This window comes from Copidosoma floridanum, unplaced genomic scaffold, assembly GCF_036245765.1.
Source record: "Copidosoma floridanum isolate Cflo_tuat_1 unplaced genomic scaffold, Cflo_Japanese_pri ptg000031l, whole genome shotgun sequence".
Lineage (NCBI taxonomy): Eukaryota > Metazoa > Arthropoda > Insecta > Hymenoptera > Encyrtidae > Copidosoma > Copidosoma floridanum.
The window spans coordinates 5,492,034-5,509,465 of record NW_028321908.1 but is presented as its reverse complement, the minus strand read 5'-3'; the positions used below and the strand labels follow the sequence as shown (position 1 = coordinate 5,509,465).

The window sequence follows — 17,432 nt, the reverse complement described above, 5'->3', positions numbered from 1 at the left end:
TGGCACTCTGCTAGCCGATTGGTTAATTATGTCATTAAGTAAAAGATAAACAAATGAATAATTGTGAATCGTCAGTACAGACTCCATGTTACATTTTTCTTTAATAACTTAAAAAAAAAAGTAAAAAGGTTGCGATCGAACCTGCTCGACCAACACTGCTCTGTAAGTTAAGTGTAATAATTTTTTTTATTTATGATTACTTATTAAGGCCGTAGTGAGCAAAATCTGACACTGAGTGAGCTCAATGATTTTATTATTTTCTCTCACACAATAAATAAATAAATGACTATAAGACATGAGCTCTAAAGTTGCTTAATTAAGTTTTTTTTAGTTTTCTAACTGATAAGTGAGCTTCGGTGCTCAGTTAGCCCATTGAATGTAAATTTGTTCAAGGTGTTGAATAATGTGTTAGCAAAATGGATTAGATAGATTGTTGCAAATTGAATGGATTGGATCAAACTTAAAAATTTTTTTTTTGGTCACAAGTCATTCCAATTACACAAAATCAGGTATTTATTTTAGCGAACAGTCGAGATGCGCGCAATTGAGAACTTCTTATATTGTTTAAGTCTAAAAAAATGTGATTATTTTTGCATGGATACAGCAAGCGTACATTAGGCTCGGCTACTCTGTGTCATTCACCAGTAAAAAAATATTTAATGCATGGCCGTTCAACGTTCTTCCGAAGAAATATTTCTTGTATAATTTTTAAAGCAACATCAAGATTCGATCGAGATTCGATGCTCTTCCTTCTATTACATGTGGCCTATACCATCTTTAACTTCATTTTGCAAGTACAGCAAAATCCCCTGTTCTTTTATATTCCCATTTACCATAAGTTAAATTAGCTTGAGCTTCAAAGGTTTTCCCCAAACATATGTCAGATCTGAACGTCTGTATTCACTAGACGTCATAGCGCAGTTGGCTTAACGTATCTTTTTGATCCCATAGGTATCAAGTTCAAACCACCTTGGAAAATTTTTTTTTTTTTTTCTGCTTTTCTTTAAAATCCATTCTAGTAACATAGAAGTCATTACCTCGTTAGGCAAATACTAATGTTAATTTTTTATGTACAGCTCTTTAGCTACTACGACATACACTGAGAGAAGTGCACAGCTCATAGCAGCATGCCACGCCATCTATCTTAAGGTGATATCACGTCACAGCCACGCAAACTATGCTTAGCAGACTCTAGGAGTATGAGATGCACTCTTACAGCTAATAGAAAAAGCAGCTTTGCGAAGAGTGACGATCATTGCTACTGTCCATTCTATACTATATAGCCGTTCTTCCGCGCTTGCTGATCCTATTATTGTACCTGAGTTCCGGTTTTATTGTAACGTGCTTCTACTTTCTTTTTCTCATACTACTTAATTAAAAGTATTGACTAAGTATTAAATTACTTTCAACTTATTATCCAAAGTCAATTTCGTATCGTTTTTTTTTTTTTTTTTTTTTTGTTTAATTTTACGAAGGTGAGGAATAAGTGTGTAGTTAATATAAGTTTAGAGTAAACATTAATAAATACTAATTTTGTGATTTTATTGTTTGGAGTTAAAATGGAAAAAGATATAAATCAACAGGTCCTGAAACAGACGTGCAAATCGTACTGCAATTTGAGATACTAAAGAAGTAACATTTAGCAGATAATAATTGTATTCAGTTATTTTATAGAAGATATTTACAATTCTTACATTTAAAAAAAATTAAATGATTACCTAAAAAACAAGTTTTAAGCAATGTTTTTCAATGTGAGCACTGTATGTAGTTAGATACGACGTTCTTTTTATTATATAAAAGATTTATATGTGATAGCAAAGCATCAAAAGGTCCTTTAGTTTCCAATAGTTTTCTTAATGAATTTTTCATCGGTAAATGTACTATTGAGGATTTCACAGTTTTATCAATGAACTTATTGTCATGCAAAAATCTTATTTTTTTAAGTAGTCTTGATCACTAATTTTTCAAGTTTAACATATACTCCACAATTTTCATAAATTTTTAAACAAATATCATCACTTTAAAATTGCTTAAATGGATCACTACATTTCGAAAGTGTATTTGATATCTCGGATGATACTTCTTCGCTTACAGTATTTTTTAGGGTTATTCTTGAATTTCTTTAAAATGTGAGGATTGTAAATATCTTTTATAAAATTACTAAATACATTAACTATCTGCTGAATGTCACTTCTTCAGTATCTAAAACTGTGGTACAATTCGCACGTTAGTTTCAAGTGTAGATTCATATTTCCTTCTATTTTAAATCCAAACAACAAATTTACAAAATTAGACTTTTTTAATGTTTACTCTACACTTATATTAACCTTAAACGTATGGTTACTTATATTAACCATAAATGTATGCCTTACCTTAGTAAAATAAAAAAAAATAAAAATAAAAAAAGTTTTATTTGATCAACTTTGGATAATAAGTTTAATGTAATTTAATACCTAGTCAATACTTTCAATTAAGTAATTTAAAAAATAGAAAGTAGAAGCACCTTACGATACAACCTTCACTCAGGTACAATAATAGGATCAGCAAGCGCGGAAGCACGACTATATAATATAGAATGGACAGTAGCAATGATCGTCACTCTTCGCAAAGCTGCTTTTTTCCCATTAGCTGTAAGAGGGCATGTCATACTCCTAGAGTCTGCTAAGCAGTTTACGTGGCTGTGACGAGATATCACCTTAAGATACATAGCGTGACATGCTGCTATGAGCTGTGCACTTCTCTCAGTGTAGGTAGGTTTTGTTTTACGGATTAACCTCACGCGTGTTAAGCTGGACTATAGTGTGCAGTCAACTCGTGGATAAAGAGTCGATAACATGGCGGAACTGCGTCCGACCGACGAACCTTTTTTCTTTTAATGTAAAAAAAACATTTAGAATCGACGTGCATTATGTGATTTCTTCTGATGCATTTTTTCTTCCTTCTTACTTTTCAGTAAGTAAGTATAATAAATAAACGTCCCCTTTTTTCTTTTTTTATTCTTATAAATTTACAATATTTAAAAAATAAAGCGGAAACTTGCTTCAATTCCTCCGATGCATGTTTCGCTGCTGCTGGAGGTAGATAGGTACGCGTGTATGCAGTAAGGCAGTTAAGTGACTATTAACAGTGGCAAAGTAAAAAATATTTGGTGGAACAGCCTTTTTTTCAAGAATTTTTTTTTTTTTTTGAATCAACAAAAAATGTCGTGATGCGATTTGTCATGTTAAATTTTACATACTTATTAGATTTTTTTTTTGTCAGTAATGGCAACAAAATTAGCTTTCTTTCTTATTTATTACTGTTAATTTAAGATGGGTTAAAGCCGGAGCAAATACTTGCTTTGTTGATTTCATTGTGTGTTTCGCTGCTGCTTTAGATAAGTACGTATGCGACGCGTGATCATGCGCTTGATCAATAAATCCTTATTTTGTTAATGAATTACAGAATTTTTTTTTGTGGATCAAGGATGTGAGCATTAGACAAGGCAGCTTAAACGTAAGAAAATAGCGTTTGACCGCAGGATTATTATTAATATTTTTATTATTTTTTTTTTTTTATTAAAAAAAATGAAGATTTAATGCGCTTCCTTAAATTTATATCAAAATTTTAGTTTTACTAAAATTTATTTCTCTACATACTTATGATAATTCAGTAAACGCCAATAGAAATAACAAAAGTTGATTTATAAATCCATTAAGAATAGATGTAATCGTCAACCGCACGTTACATACCTGACTCCCCAGCATCAGAAAAATATGCAGAGCAAAAAAAAATAAAGGTACTATCAGTTAATATACTATTTTCATTTCAAGAGCGCATCGAATCTCGATGTTTTTTATAGATTAAAAAAAAAAAAATCCTGTAAGCGACTGTGAATTCACAGCGTATTCGTTCCTTTGTCACGGTTAATTATCACTTAGTAACCCAGCTTCGTGTGCGCGTGCTTGAACAGCACCAAAAGTGTCATGTTGATATTTTTTAAGGAAATACGAATTTAGTGATCACGCGCTTGATTACATAAAAATCTAAGATTGTCAGGAAAAAAAGGCGAGAGCGCATCAAATCTCAATATTTTCGGTAGATTAAAAAAAAAAAATCCTTCAAGCGATTGCTACTTTACTATGTATTTTTTATTTTGGCACTGTAAATTGTCACTTAGTAGCCCTGGTTCAAGGGCGCGGACATACCTACTTTTAGTAGCAACAAAACATGCAACAAAGGAATCGAAACAAGTGTCTTCGTGCGAATCTGCAAGCGGCTTCGCGCTTGTACAATGCTCATTGGCCTCACAGACGCCATCCTTATCCAGACACTATCGGCCGAGTGCACCACTGATTCATGGAGACGAGTAGTGTTTTACCAGTCCGTGCAGATGCAGGACACCCGTGCGATGTTTCGGTTCCTAAAATGGAGGAGCAGATTAAAGATCTGTTCGAGTATGATCAGACTTCCTCAATTTGTGCGATTGCGCAACAAATTGGCGTTTTCGATGGCCGCGTCCAAACGATAATCTGAGAAACAAGTAAACACCCGTATCTACCATTGCGTCCAGGTGTTGTTGTTTCTTGATTGACAGCCACGAGTGAACTTTTGTGGTGGTTTGTTAGCGCAAATGCCCGCTAATATCAATTCCGTGAACACCATTCTGTGGTCGGACGACTGCACGTTCACGAAAAATGGAATGCTAAACCAGCCTAACCACCACTATTGGGCTCATATAAACCCTTATTTGACACGAGAGACGAATTCCTAATATCTATGAGGGACTGCGTCTATGCTCTACTCAGTGAAGCTTTACCAATTGCACCAACTTCATGCACTTACAAAATAATTTCTGTATCAACTCGTATGTGAATACAATGAAGTCTACTTGTTTATATCTATTATTAGTTTGTTTTGTTGTTATTTATCTGCTTATTATGTTATTTCCTATTTTTCTGCTTGAAAGCATTAAATGGAATAGAGAGAAATATTTTGCACTTTATAAAGACTACATAGAATTAAGAAAAATGAATTAAAAAAACAGTAAAATAATAGAAAGACTACTTGTTACCTTAGTAGGAAATGTTTAAGTAATATGAAGTCTTCGCATGTCGTACTATACGGGTAATATGGAAGCATGCATCATTAATGACAACAAGACTAGCATATACAATAATCCTCGGATTTTCGACGGCCCGTGGCTCGTAGGTCACGCTTTATGTCATCTCCTTCTTCCTACTAAATTGATACGGCAGCGTGGTTTTAGGGGAGACACGGCATGATGTCATACTTTACTGTAGGCCTTGGTATTAGTGTTGGCTCGTGAGTGTGCCATTACTTGCTGGTGCCTGAGTTTAAAATGATTACGAAAAACAACATATAATTAAAATTTAAAGAGATAGACGTTATTTTTTGCTTGTCTTCCTTTTACTCTAATGTATAAGTAATTCATAATTTTTTTTCAGCGCTTCATGAGAAAAATTTTTCTATTTTTTTTTAATATGATTAATGTACCGTTATATTGTTCCTTTTTACTTTTGTTCATTCAAAATTCATATATAATGCACGAAAGTATTGAAAAATAAATTGCACCAAAAAATATTCATAATTTATTATCAAAAAAAAACAAATGTGTTATTTTTAAAGACTATTTCATTATAAATACTAAAAAGTTGAAATAGTCATGTCAGTTAACAAAGTTCGTTGTCACCTTAAAATAATACAAATAACAAATAATACATAAATGAATAATAGAAAATTCTTATTATATGAAAAAAACTAAAAAAGAAATATACCTCTAAAAGGCTTTGGTGCCCAAATGGTTCCAAGTCATTTTTTTAAATCGTTGAAAGCTTATTCTCAATTGTTGCGATTTGATGGACACCAGCATTACAATAAAAACTTAATTTATCCTCTGATAAATTGAAAAATTCATGCTCTTGATAAAAATATTAAGGATGTAGATTAAATGAAACATTTTTTTCATTAGGCGATTTTGTAATAATTAAGTTTGTAACATAACATAAAGCACAACGCTTCTTGAGTGTCGTTTACGGTGGCAAGTTTTCTCAACGTTTCTATGGAGAAAGTAATAACGAAGTCCTTAATCACACAGGGCAGTGAGATGAATCCCTCTGTATTACCGATGTTAAGTTATTTGTTAAATCATTGGCTTAAGTCATTTTTTTTTCTTTTGCGTTTGTTTAACTAAATTTTACTGGATTACACGATCACAGTCACGTAAAAATCTTTGCACTGTAATTTTTTTTTTTATTTGAGTTATATCCTTTTGAACGACTTTGCGGTATGATTTGTCTTATAGTACTGGGCTTGATAGATTCAGGACAATTAACATTTCAAGACAAAAAAGATTTTCATTATTCGTTGAAGCTAAAAGAAGATACCATAAACTAAAACTAAGAAGTTTTAGGAAACTATGTAACATTTTTTTTTATGTCTATAACGGTTAACTTCACTACATTTAACAAGGTGAAAACATGATACATCTTATTTATTATACATAATACATCTTGTTTATTAGCTCTCTTGGTTGAAAAATTGTTCATTATTTGTTTTTGCTAATGCTATTTTTGTGGCGCGAGCGTGATCTCTGTATGGTGTAAGTGCAACCAAGAAAGCTGTCTTTAATTGAGAAGTGCAGGCCGAAGCCGAGTCAGTGGGACTGGGACGGTCGCTACGCCAGGCATGCTGAGCTCCTGCAGGCGTTATCTCTGTGTGTACTTATATACGAGTATTATTTGCTTAACTCGTCTCCTATCCGTTTCATCGTACCTATACATGGTGTCAGAAGTAAAAAGATATACTCACCCGTGTAATCCACACAATGAATTTGTGAATTTAAGCAATTAAGGCTGATTCAGGCTCGTTCGCATGAAAACGCTACGTCCCACATGACGTTTTCTAAACGAACACACATTCTCTCAGTGATTTTGTTCGTTTTTTTTTCCTTTTTTTTCAGCTCAAGCACTGCTGGTGCAATGTCAAACGACGATTTGCAGCCAAGTCAAGCGTCATCACAGGCCGCCGTGCAACCACTGTCACTGTTGCAGCCGCCTAGTGAATTTGACTTCGATAAACGAGAATCATGGCTCACATGGATAAAAATATTCGACAGGTACGTTTTCGTGGCTGGCCGATCAAAAAACCCGGAAAAAGAGAAGATAGATAACGAAGACAAAGAAAGAAGACAATATAGACAAAGAAATCAGATTTTTGAGCACTCTAAGTTCAATTCGCGTGTGCAACAACCAGATGAAAGTGTCGAATCTTTCGTTACCGCGTTACACGGTTTGGCCGAAACATGTGACTACGGGACTTTAAAAAACGATCTGATTTGTCACCGAATCGTGATTGGCCTGCGTGTGCAAAGACATCAAAGAGGCTTCAGCTTACATCCGATTTAACCTGGAGAAAGCAGTTGTTACGGTTGGACAGGCTGAGTTTCAGTCAAGAGAAGATAAGAATATTTAGCAAAACGCGTCGGATCGCGCAGTAGTCGACAAAATTTTACGCCAAAATAAGACTCGTACGTTGCCAGCCAGGGATTCTAGGAACGGCTCAAGCGGGGCTAGCTCGAGTGCGTCTCCCGAAAAACCTCCGTGCTACTGGTGCAGGCATCCACTACATTTAAATCCGAAGAATTGCCCTGCTATAAAGGCTATGTGCTGAAACTGTAAGAAAATAGGAAATTGGGTGTGCGCATGCAGAAGTGGCACGGTACGCAACGTTGAAGAGAAAGAGCAAGAAGGGGGAGGGGACAACAACGTCGTTTTTCTGGGAGCAGCCCCTACTTGAACGTTAGCGTCACCGGTAAGCGATACCGACTTTACGATAGATTTAAAAATTAAATATTTTCCGAACAACATCATATTTGTTATTGACACGGGCGTGTAGATAACGGGCGTGCATGGCTATAAGTAGCGTACCCAAAATTTTACTCAAAGAAATTATACCCGCAGATAAAACTCTTCTTAGTAAAGATAAAAAATCTATATCGACCGCCGGGATGTTAAACGTTAAGTTTACGTAGAAGTTCAACACATACAAGGTCAAGGTTTACGTCTTACGAAATGGCGAATGTAATTTGCTCGGAAAACCGGAAATAAGTAAATTCAGTTTGATAAAAGAGGTTGGTAACGTACAACTCGATGTGACTGTGTTAGATATTTTGGTCAAAGAATATGAAAAGTTAGTCAATGTGAAGAATTATTTAAATCTACGTTAAAAATTGTACGTAAAGAGAATGCCGTTCCGTTTTCTCTGTCCGTCCCTCGTATAGTCGCTATTCCGTTGTTGAATAAGTTAAAAAGAGAGTTAAATCATTCAGTTACGCGTAAAGTAATTGTACTTGTAGATAAATCAACGGATTGGTGTACTCCAATCGTAATTGTTGATAAAAAAGACTCTGGCGTAATAAGACTCTGTGGTAATTTCACCCAGTTAAATAACAATATAAAACGAGCTGTTCATCCGATACCTGGAGTAGATGTCACTTTAGCTTGACTCAAAGGGTCAAAAATTTTTACATAATTAGACTTAGTTCTTAGAAGTTTTACATAGTTTAGGTCTTGTACTAGTATTTTCTATATCTTCCATATGAAGAACTTCTAAATTGAAATTTTGTAATATTAAGAGCCACGTGATTAGTACGAACAAAGATTTTCTTTCCCCTCCTAAGTATCTAAGTACAAATTCAATTTATCAAATGACTATAATAAGGCTAGTATTTTTTTTTTTTAGTCTTACAATGATTTATTTCATCAGATTTTTGAAGTGCGTCTAACAAAGGTAATTTCCTTTTCATTTTATGGTTTAGTTGTAAAAAAATAACTGCACTAGCAAAATCGCTTGTGTCTGTAGTCATAAAATAAAATTCATCCAGGATAGTAAATTTCAATACAATGTTTTTATCAAACACAAATGATTTTCAGTCTAATTAAAAACTTGACCTTTTTTAATAAATGATTTGAAGGACAGAATATTTTTCATCATTTTTTACAACTTTTGAGCAAAAATTAGAGAGCTTTTAAGAGTCTTAAAATTTTATCATTAGGGAAAAATAAGTTTATTCGTGCAAGTCGTCACCTAACAATCATCGACTTTATTAACTTAGAACTGAGCTATTAAAAGAGTTTCTAACTTCTTTACAAAATTTTTTTAGTTAACTTGACCTTACAAGTACTTTTTTTTTTTTTTTTTTTTTTTCTGTTTTCAAGATAAAATGGTAGATTAGGAATTCTGTTACTTCTACTACATATTGGAAATTCTTCCACTCTCTATGAGGCTTTTGTGTGACTTAAATATCTACCGGCATTTATTTTGTAAATCCATCATAAATATTAACTTATATCTTCTTTCTAGAATTTAGCAATGCTCTAATCACCTTCTTTATAAATATAATAAAACATGAATACTTTACTTTTTATTGATTCACAGAGCTTAACATTTATATGGCACTTATATTTAGCATTAGCATCAGCATTCTCTAAATTTTGTAATTGACTACATAGACCTAACGTTAATAAAATATCTGCATGTAGAAAAACTGTTTTTTAAAACTTTGTAGTGTGTATATGGAAAAACCTTACCGAAAATTTTAAGCATACTGACAATATTAATCATACGTCACTATTTTAGTATGGGAAATCTTAAGTGAATAGTAGCACGGTTGCCGAGGCTTTGTTTCTTTCTAAAACTTACCTCGTAGCGATTCTGCGCTTCTGGAAACAAAAGATTTAAATATTATATACATTATATTGTTTTATATAATAAGATACTTAATTATTTTTTATGTGCAATATCTAATAATGCTTTGCTTTGATAAGAATATGAATAAGTATATCGGAAACACCGATGATTCATGAGACAATGTTATTATTAACAATAACGTCAATTAGGGCTTAGATCATAGAGCGTATGTACTTTTACTTTATTTTATATAAACAGCATGATATGTAACGGTGGCATTTCCCGAGAACCGTGTGTAGAGCGATTTTTTCTGACGCGAACCCCGTTGGAATTAATTTTTTAGGGCGAATAGCTTTTAAATGGGAGCCGATTGAAAATACGTTCCAAACTACCCCTAAATTGGGTTGGAAGGCTATAGCGCGCCCGCATGAACTCGTGACGTTGCCACATTGTCATTCGAGCTTAGTCGGTAAGCAGTGAGAACTATATCCATGTGCGCACGCAAGAGCGTCAGCTACTGCTGGTAACTTGAAGGTTAGATGTGAAAAGGTAAATATTGTCTGCTCCTTATGTTGCAACTTATTTCTCCACGCGCTTACTATCTTTCTCACTCTCATGTTGGACAAAAACATCTTTAAATTTTTATACTTATAAGTAATGTTACCTCAAATTAAAGTAAAAGACCATATCAGTAGGGATTTTTCCGCTCTACACGATACTATTTTTGCAAAAATAGTCGACCTCTCGGTCAAAAATATTGTTGTTAGGTATGTCTTGCTTGCGTTTCCGGGTATGCCAGGATAAATAAAACAAATTCTCAACTCAGAATGATCTCATTTTAAGTGTCACATACATGCGTTTATAGTACCAAAAAAAAAAAAATTTAATTTAGAGCCCGTGCTGTATTCCGCAAATGCTGCCAGCAGTTAAGTTACGTAGGTCGTGGTACGTCGCATGATCGGGCAGCGCTAGTGTCAACCTGTACTTTACTAACTGTAACTGTTGGTAGGTTCAACATGTAAAAAAACTCCGAAACATCGATGTAGCATTGGAGTATAAACATAAATCGAAGTTTGTTGATATGTGGAACACACCGACAGTTAGTGCACGTTGACAGTAGCGCCGCCAGATCATGTGGCGTACCACGACCTACGTAACTTGACTGCTGGCAGCATTTGTAAAAAAAAGCCCATGATACATGATGCACTCGTGTTATACTCTCCGTGCAACACTTAGAAATAGCGCCACCAATGAGAAAAATTTTTCATGCTAACTCAGTACAGCACATACATTTGTAATAGGACCATTTTTTTTTTTTTTAATAGCAGCAACCAAATTACTGCTCGCTCAAATCTTGCGTTAATGCCTTAAAAAATGTATAAGGCGTCATGGCCCGTGGCAGGCTATGTTATTCTTGTGAGTAAGTTTTTACCCATACGGTTGGCAATGATTCAGAGTAATGCACAGAGCTAAAGCACCACCACTTCTTTCATTACAGATGGGGAACTTGGTGGGCACTTGGCGGGTACTTGACGGGTAGTTAGCGGGGACTTCACGGGCACTTGGCGGGTACTTCTCGGGTACTAGTCAGTATTTTACACTTGTAGAAAACGATGAATTAATTTAAAAATTAGTATTATTTTTTCATGATTTTTTAAAAATTGCTTCTTGGCGAACAGGATTATTTTAAAAATTTCACCATAATTGAAAGTTTTCCCAGGATCTTTTAATTCTGTTTACTCAATTCCTGCATGTTAATCCGTTTTCAGTGAAGAGCCAACAAAGCTCGCGCACTTGCACAATCACGCACCGGTATCCGAAAAGAGATAGAGAGGAGAAAGACAGAGAAAGTAATACACATGAACGTACTGTTAAACACACGTATGCATCTATGTGTTGGAAGGTAGTTTAGATAATTACTCTTTGCCATGCATTGTTGTTCTTTCCCGTTCTTTTTGTTTGTGTGTTCATAAATAAAAAAAAATTTTAACATAATTTTTTATTCCCTTTTTCCTAACCTAAAATATTCACTAATGAAAACACATACTTGTCAATAAACTGTCTTTTTAATATAAAAATATGAAATTAAAATTATTTAGGATTAAAAAAATGAATACTTTTTCATCATAGACAATTAAATATTATCCACATCAATCGCAAACTCTTTGATGTTTCACATCTGTTGGGGGTCCAGAGACTCACACCTGATTTTTATTATTATTATTATTATCATTATCACTATCATGATGATTGTTATTATCATTATTATCATTATCGTATTCATAATAATAAACTTATTTTTCTCTTTACCTGAATTTGTTTCTAATGTCTTGATGCACGATAGAAGGGGGTATAGATCCCTTCCGTGTGTGGGACTCGCAGTCAGCATAAAAATGCTGATTTCTCGCTACAGTGTTCTTGGCCATATTAACTGACTACCCACTAAACTGGTAAGTCCTATGTTCTGGGACACCCAGCTCGGAATCCACTTTCGCATGTATACTTTAAGCCGGGGCCACGAAATGTTAATCATTCAGATAGCCTTCCATGGGGGTGCCGTCACCGTCATAATGCCTTCTCTGTACTCCATCTGGTCGTCTGCTGTTTTGTGGGAACCTTGATTCCCGTTACTTCCCCTTGCTGATGGCTTAGGTAAGTCAGTACAGCTTAAATCTGCAATGGTCATTCTGCTTTCGTCCTCTTAAACTTTATTTTCGCCTTATGTACACCTTACTCTTCACCTTTTCAAGTGCTTTCTTAAATACTGGGCAGCTACCGCAGCCTGCTCAGTATTTGGCAAATTCTGTTCAGCAAGCAAATCATCCAGAATTCTCTTCTCAATCTTTCTTGCAACGATTAAAGCTGCAGCATCTGAAACATAACTTCGACCGGTCCTCCTTATCGCAGTTTCGGGCACCGTGTTTCTATATTTCTGGCATCAGTATCTCCACAGTTTACCAGAGCTACCTTTTGTCCCCTCTCATTTGATGCTAGCAGCGTCACTATTTTTGTTTGTGGCGAAAGTTTAACGTCGGTATTCTCGGTAATTCAATCCAGATCCCTGATTTCAAGAGTTATCCTTTTCCTATCCTCTTTAATGGACCTTATCTCTTCCACGGTCATAGCTACACTACTAACAAGAGTACCTCTGTCCTTTACTCCTTTTACTTTGAGGAGAAAATCTATCTTTTTAGTTGTAGTGACTCCTTTTTCAGTGATCTTAGCCTCTTCTGGTTTGAAATCAGTCCCCATCTTCGTTAGGACCTCGGCAAAGCTCTGCCCTTCCATAATCTTAACGAAAATTGCTTACTCCTTTTTTCTTGCATTATCTTGTTTGCCTCTGTTACTACCATCGATTGTTATTTTAGGGATAAGCTTTTGATTTTCCCAGATATTTATCCTATTTTAGAAAAGGGATTAGGGGTCTTCTTCAAAGTTTCTGTTCCACTTGCCTGTTAGCACGCTTTTCACGAATCTAGATTGAATAGACCATGTGATTTCCTCCCTTTTTTCTAATTTGTATGTTTTCCTTATTAGAGGAAGATCGGCTTGTTCTAGGAGATTTTCTATTTCCTTGCTTGTTCCATCTTAGCTTTAACTTATCCACTAGGTTCAACGCCACCTTCATACCTTCTTTAATCAGTATCGCTGTTTTTGTGTGCGCTGTCACTGCGACATTCATTATATTTTTAATTATTTTTTCGAATCCTGCGAATACGAGACCTTTATTTGTCTGTTCCATACTTAGCTCGCATCTTATGTTGCTGGTTTATTCAACATCTATCTCAGTATTATTGGTAAAAATGCTGATAACACAGACGTCACTTGCTCTACATGTAGTGCTCAGCAGCCTGTCTTATCCATGGCTGGCCAAGAATGTAGAGCCCTTCTGTAAGTGTTTTTTATCCGAGATCGTCTTCTTTTTTGTTCTGGACGCCGTTGTGGCCTCCCTCAATATCCATGAGGCTAACACCAGTTACCCAGGCTTTCACCATATTACTATTATTATTGTGATTGTTTTTTTTTTTTTTTAATTATAATTAATACCACTGTCATTATTTGTATTACTATAGTTATAATTTTTACTATTGTTTTTAATATTATTATTGTTTTTATCATTATTACTATTATTATGATTATTATTTTATTATTATTACTATTATAATACAAATTATCAGTATAATATTAATTGTTATTATTATTTTTGTAATTATTATTAATACCATTATCATTACTTGTATTACTATAGTTTTAGTTTTTACAATTGTTTTTAAAATTATTATCATTTTTATCATAATTGTTTTTATTATTATTATTATTATTATTATTATTATGACTACTACTACTTTTATAACTATTATTATTATTATCGTTGCCAAAATTATTATTACCACGACTATTATTACAAATTAGAAAAAAATGGGAATCACATGGTCTATTCAATCTGGATTCGTGAAAAGCGTGTTAACAGGCAAGTGGAACAAAAGCTCTGAAGAAGACCCTTAATTCCCTTTTTAAAATAGGATTAAAATCTGGAAAAAAACAAAAGCTTGTCCCTAAGATAACAATCAATAGTAGTAACAAAGGCAAACAAGATAATGCCAGAAAAAAAGGGGAAAAAATTCTCGTTAAGATTGTGGAAGGGCAGAGCTTTGCCAAAGTCTTAACGAAGATGAGGACTAATTTGAAGCCAGATAGGGCTTAGATCACTGTAAAAGGAGTCACTACGACTAAAATGATAGATTTTTCTCTCAAAGTACAAGAAGTAAAGTACAGAGGTGCTCGTGTTAGCAGTGTTGCTATGACCGTGGAAGAGATAAGATCCGTTAAAGAGTGGCTCTAGTTTAAAGTATACATGCGAAAGTTTATTCCGAGCTGGGTGTCCGAGAAAATATATCTTGCCAGTTAAGCAGGTATTCAGTTAATATTGTTAAGTACATGGTAGCAAGAAATAATCATCTTTTGGCTGACTGCTATCACACTCAGGGAAGCAGTAGCGTCAGATTTCATTAGAAGTGCACTACATCTCCACCCCTACAGTTACAAGCATAGGGTGCTTACTACTGCTCGATCCTGACTGCCAAATTACACATCAGCAACACCAACTCCAGTGGCAGCATCAGAATCTAGAAGAAGCACTACCTCACTACGCCTTAAATTTTTATTTTTTAGTAGATACGAGAATTTAAAAAAAGCCTGGGTTGAAATTTTTGAAGGAAACTCTGAGGTATCACTTATTATCTGATTGCACACGTGCACTTACACATACATACACACGGCGTGCGTGTGCATGTATACTTACAGACAGAAAAAGAGAGAGAGAGAGAAAGTGAGAGACATTTCTACCAGAGTACTCAACCTTGATTCTTAACTTGAAAAAACTTTTTCTGAGAGGAAGGAAAATCGTATTTTCTTATAAAATAATGTATGTATATCAGAAAATTTGATAGTAAAAGCAATAATGCGTATTTAAGTCGGAAAAAAGCAACCAGATAACTCTTGATATTAGAATTCCTGAGGAAATTTGAAAACTTATTTGCCTACTTTATAATCCTAAAATGGACGGTGGGGACAAAAATGAAAAAAAAAAATTTTATAAGCTGAATAGAAAGGTGATAGTATTAAAGTAAGCGTATTCACTATTGTTTGAAAAAAATGTCATCTGAAATATACAAACGATTAGCGTGAACGGATTTCTTTTTAATTGAAAAAAAATGTGTCGCAACCAGTCGCGCCTTTGAGAAAAATTCTTGTTTTAATTGAGAAAAGCTGTAAAAAAATTATTCTCCGTTATTACTCGATTGTTTTTAAGATACAAAAGATTTATGTAGCAAAAATTACTAATTTTTCATGTGCTTCTTTTAAAAATCATTAAAAAATTGTCAAAATTGTGAAAAATTGGTAGCGTTTGTTGCGCATATTCTTATAGGGTTTAACTATCATATGTATCAATGTCGTTTGTTTTCATAACTTCTAACGTTATTTTTTGATATCTCAAGTTATTGTAAATATAAGTTTTTCTACTAGTTTAGCAACTTACTTAAGTAAAGCAATTGAAAAATCTCAGATTTTTGCAACTTCAAATAACTTTAATATCTTAATAACCGTCATGCAGAAACAAATGACAATTTTGCTAACAGCATTTTTAAAGAAACATAAGAATTTTTTTTCAAGGTGCAACTGGTTGCTGCAAGTTTTTTATTTTAGTGATATTAGTTTCATATTAAGTGCAATTAATTAAACAATCAATTGTATAAAAAAAAAGTTTGAAAAAAAAACTTTTTGTACTCATATTTTTATATACCTTGTCATAGTAACCAACGGATGTGCAGTTTGCAGTTTACCTATAACATAAGATTTTTAGATTTTTTTTAATTACAACACAAAAAAATAATTAAATTCGAACGTCCAAACAAATTATTAGAAATTTTGTTTTTTGCGAGACGAATTAAGTTAACTTTCACAAATTCATAATATCATCTCATACATAACCTGCAATTTATAAGGTGATATTGAGTTACATATTTTGTATAGCAAAAAATATTTGCAAAGAAGCAATTTGCAAGCAAGCTAAAATACTTTTATACCTTTTTTTGCTATCCATAAATTTTTTTTTTTCAAATCTGAGAAGTTCTCATTGAGATTGACGAATGGTATCAGTTATTTATTTTGTTAACCCGATGGTATAAGTTATTTCGAATTTTGTGTATCTAATTACAATTTTCAACCTTTTCTACAGCAATAAAGTTTTTTTTTGCTATTAATAACTTTTTTTTTAAAGTTACAGTATCATCTTCTTTTTTATCATAACCTATCAAATTATCTGTAGGACAGAAAAATTAGATTAATATCTTAATCATGTCTCAAGACTTTTAAATACAAAAAAAAACTTGTGCTAAGTGTCTGTGTTACATTGAGAAAGGCAAATTACGCTTATTATAAGTACCTATTGACCATTAAATATTAGAGTAGCAGCCCTAGAGATACTCTATCTTTGTCAATTTTCGCCGCTATGGGTTGCTTTCTAATTTTAGCGTGTTGGCGTTGAGCATGTGAACTTGTATACTCAATATTGTGATCTCTGTTAATTTTACTATATTGCTAGTTTATTTCAACACACATGCACGCATACTCTCTTAAAATAGTTTGTATTACACAAATAAATTTTTTTTTTTAACGTCAAACAAGGGAATTTTTTTAGTTTGTGTCTTGTGTGAAGACTGCTTCCTTGAGATCTATTTTATAAGTTTAATTCTCAGCAGCTAATGTATTTGTTACAGCTCTATAATTTTTATTTCTCTTTACTCTTCTAAATAGCTAAGAATGCGAGTAGTAGGTGCTGTCAACCCCTAAATTGTAAAGGTACGAGAAAATAGCCATTTAGACTGTATCTTTCGAGAATCATTACAAAGAATTTTCAAGTATCATAGATCCAGGTGAGTGTGATAATAGCTGGATCACTATCCTGTTTTTTTTTTTTATTTTCGCGTGCCCCCTGTGAGAAATACTGTTATTTTAGTGTTCGTATTTACTTTACTAGTTTGTAATGCAATGCCGTCAAATATTAGAGTTTGTATAAAACATGAACATCTTTTGCTGTATTTCAATTTTAGTTTTTGTGAAATAGTAAAATGAAAAAAAAAAATTGTTTTTAATAGTAGAAAAAAAAAAAAAAAAAAAGTAAAAGAACTTAGCAAAGTTGCTAGTTACACAATGATATTGTATTTGAAGGTAAATAGTGA

The 17,432-nt window shown here is 33.5% G+C and overlaps 1 protein-coding gene across 2 annotated transcripts in view; it reads left to right on the top strand.

Annotated features, from left to right (window-relative positions):
• The window catches only part of carmine (AP-3 complex subunit carmine), a 278,243-nt gene that overhangs the window by 260,355 nt on the left and 456 nt on the right, over nt 1-17,432 (top strand). The gene's annotated exons all lie outside the window — the stretch shown is intronic.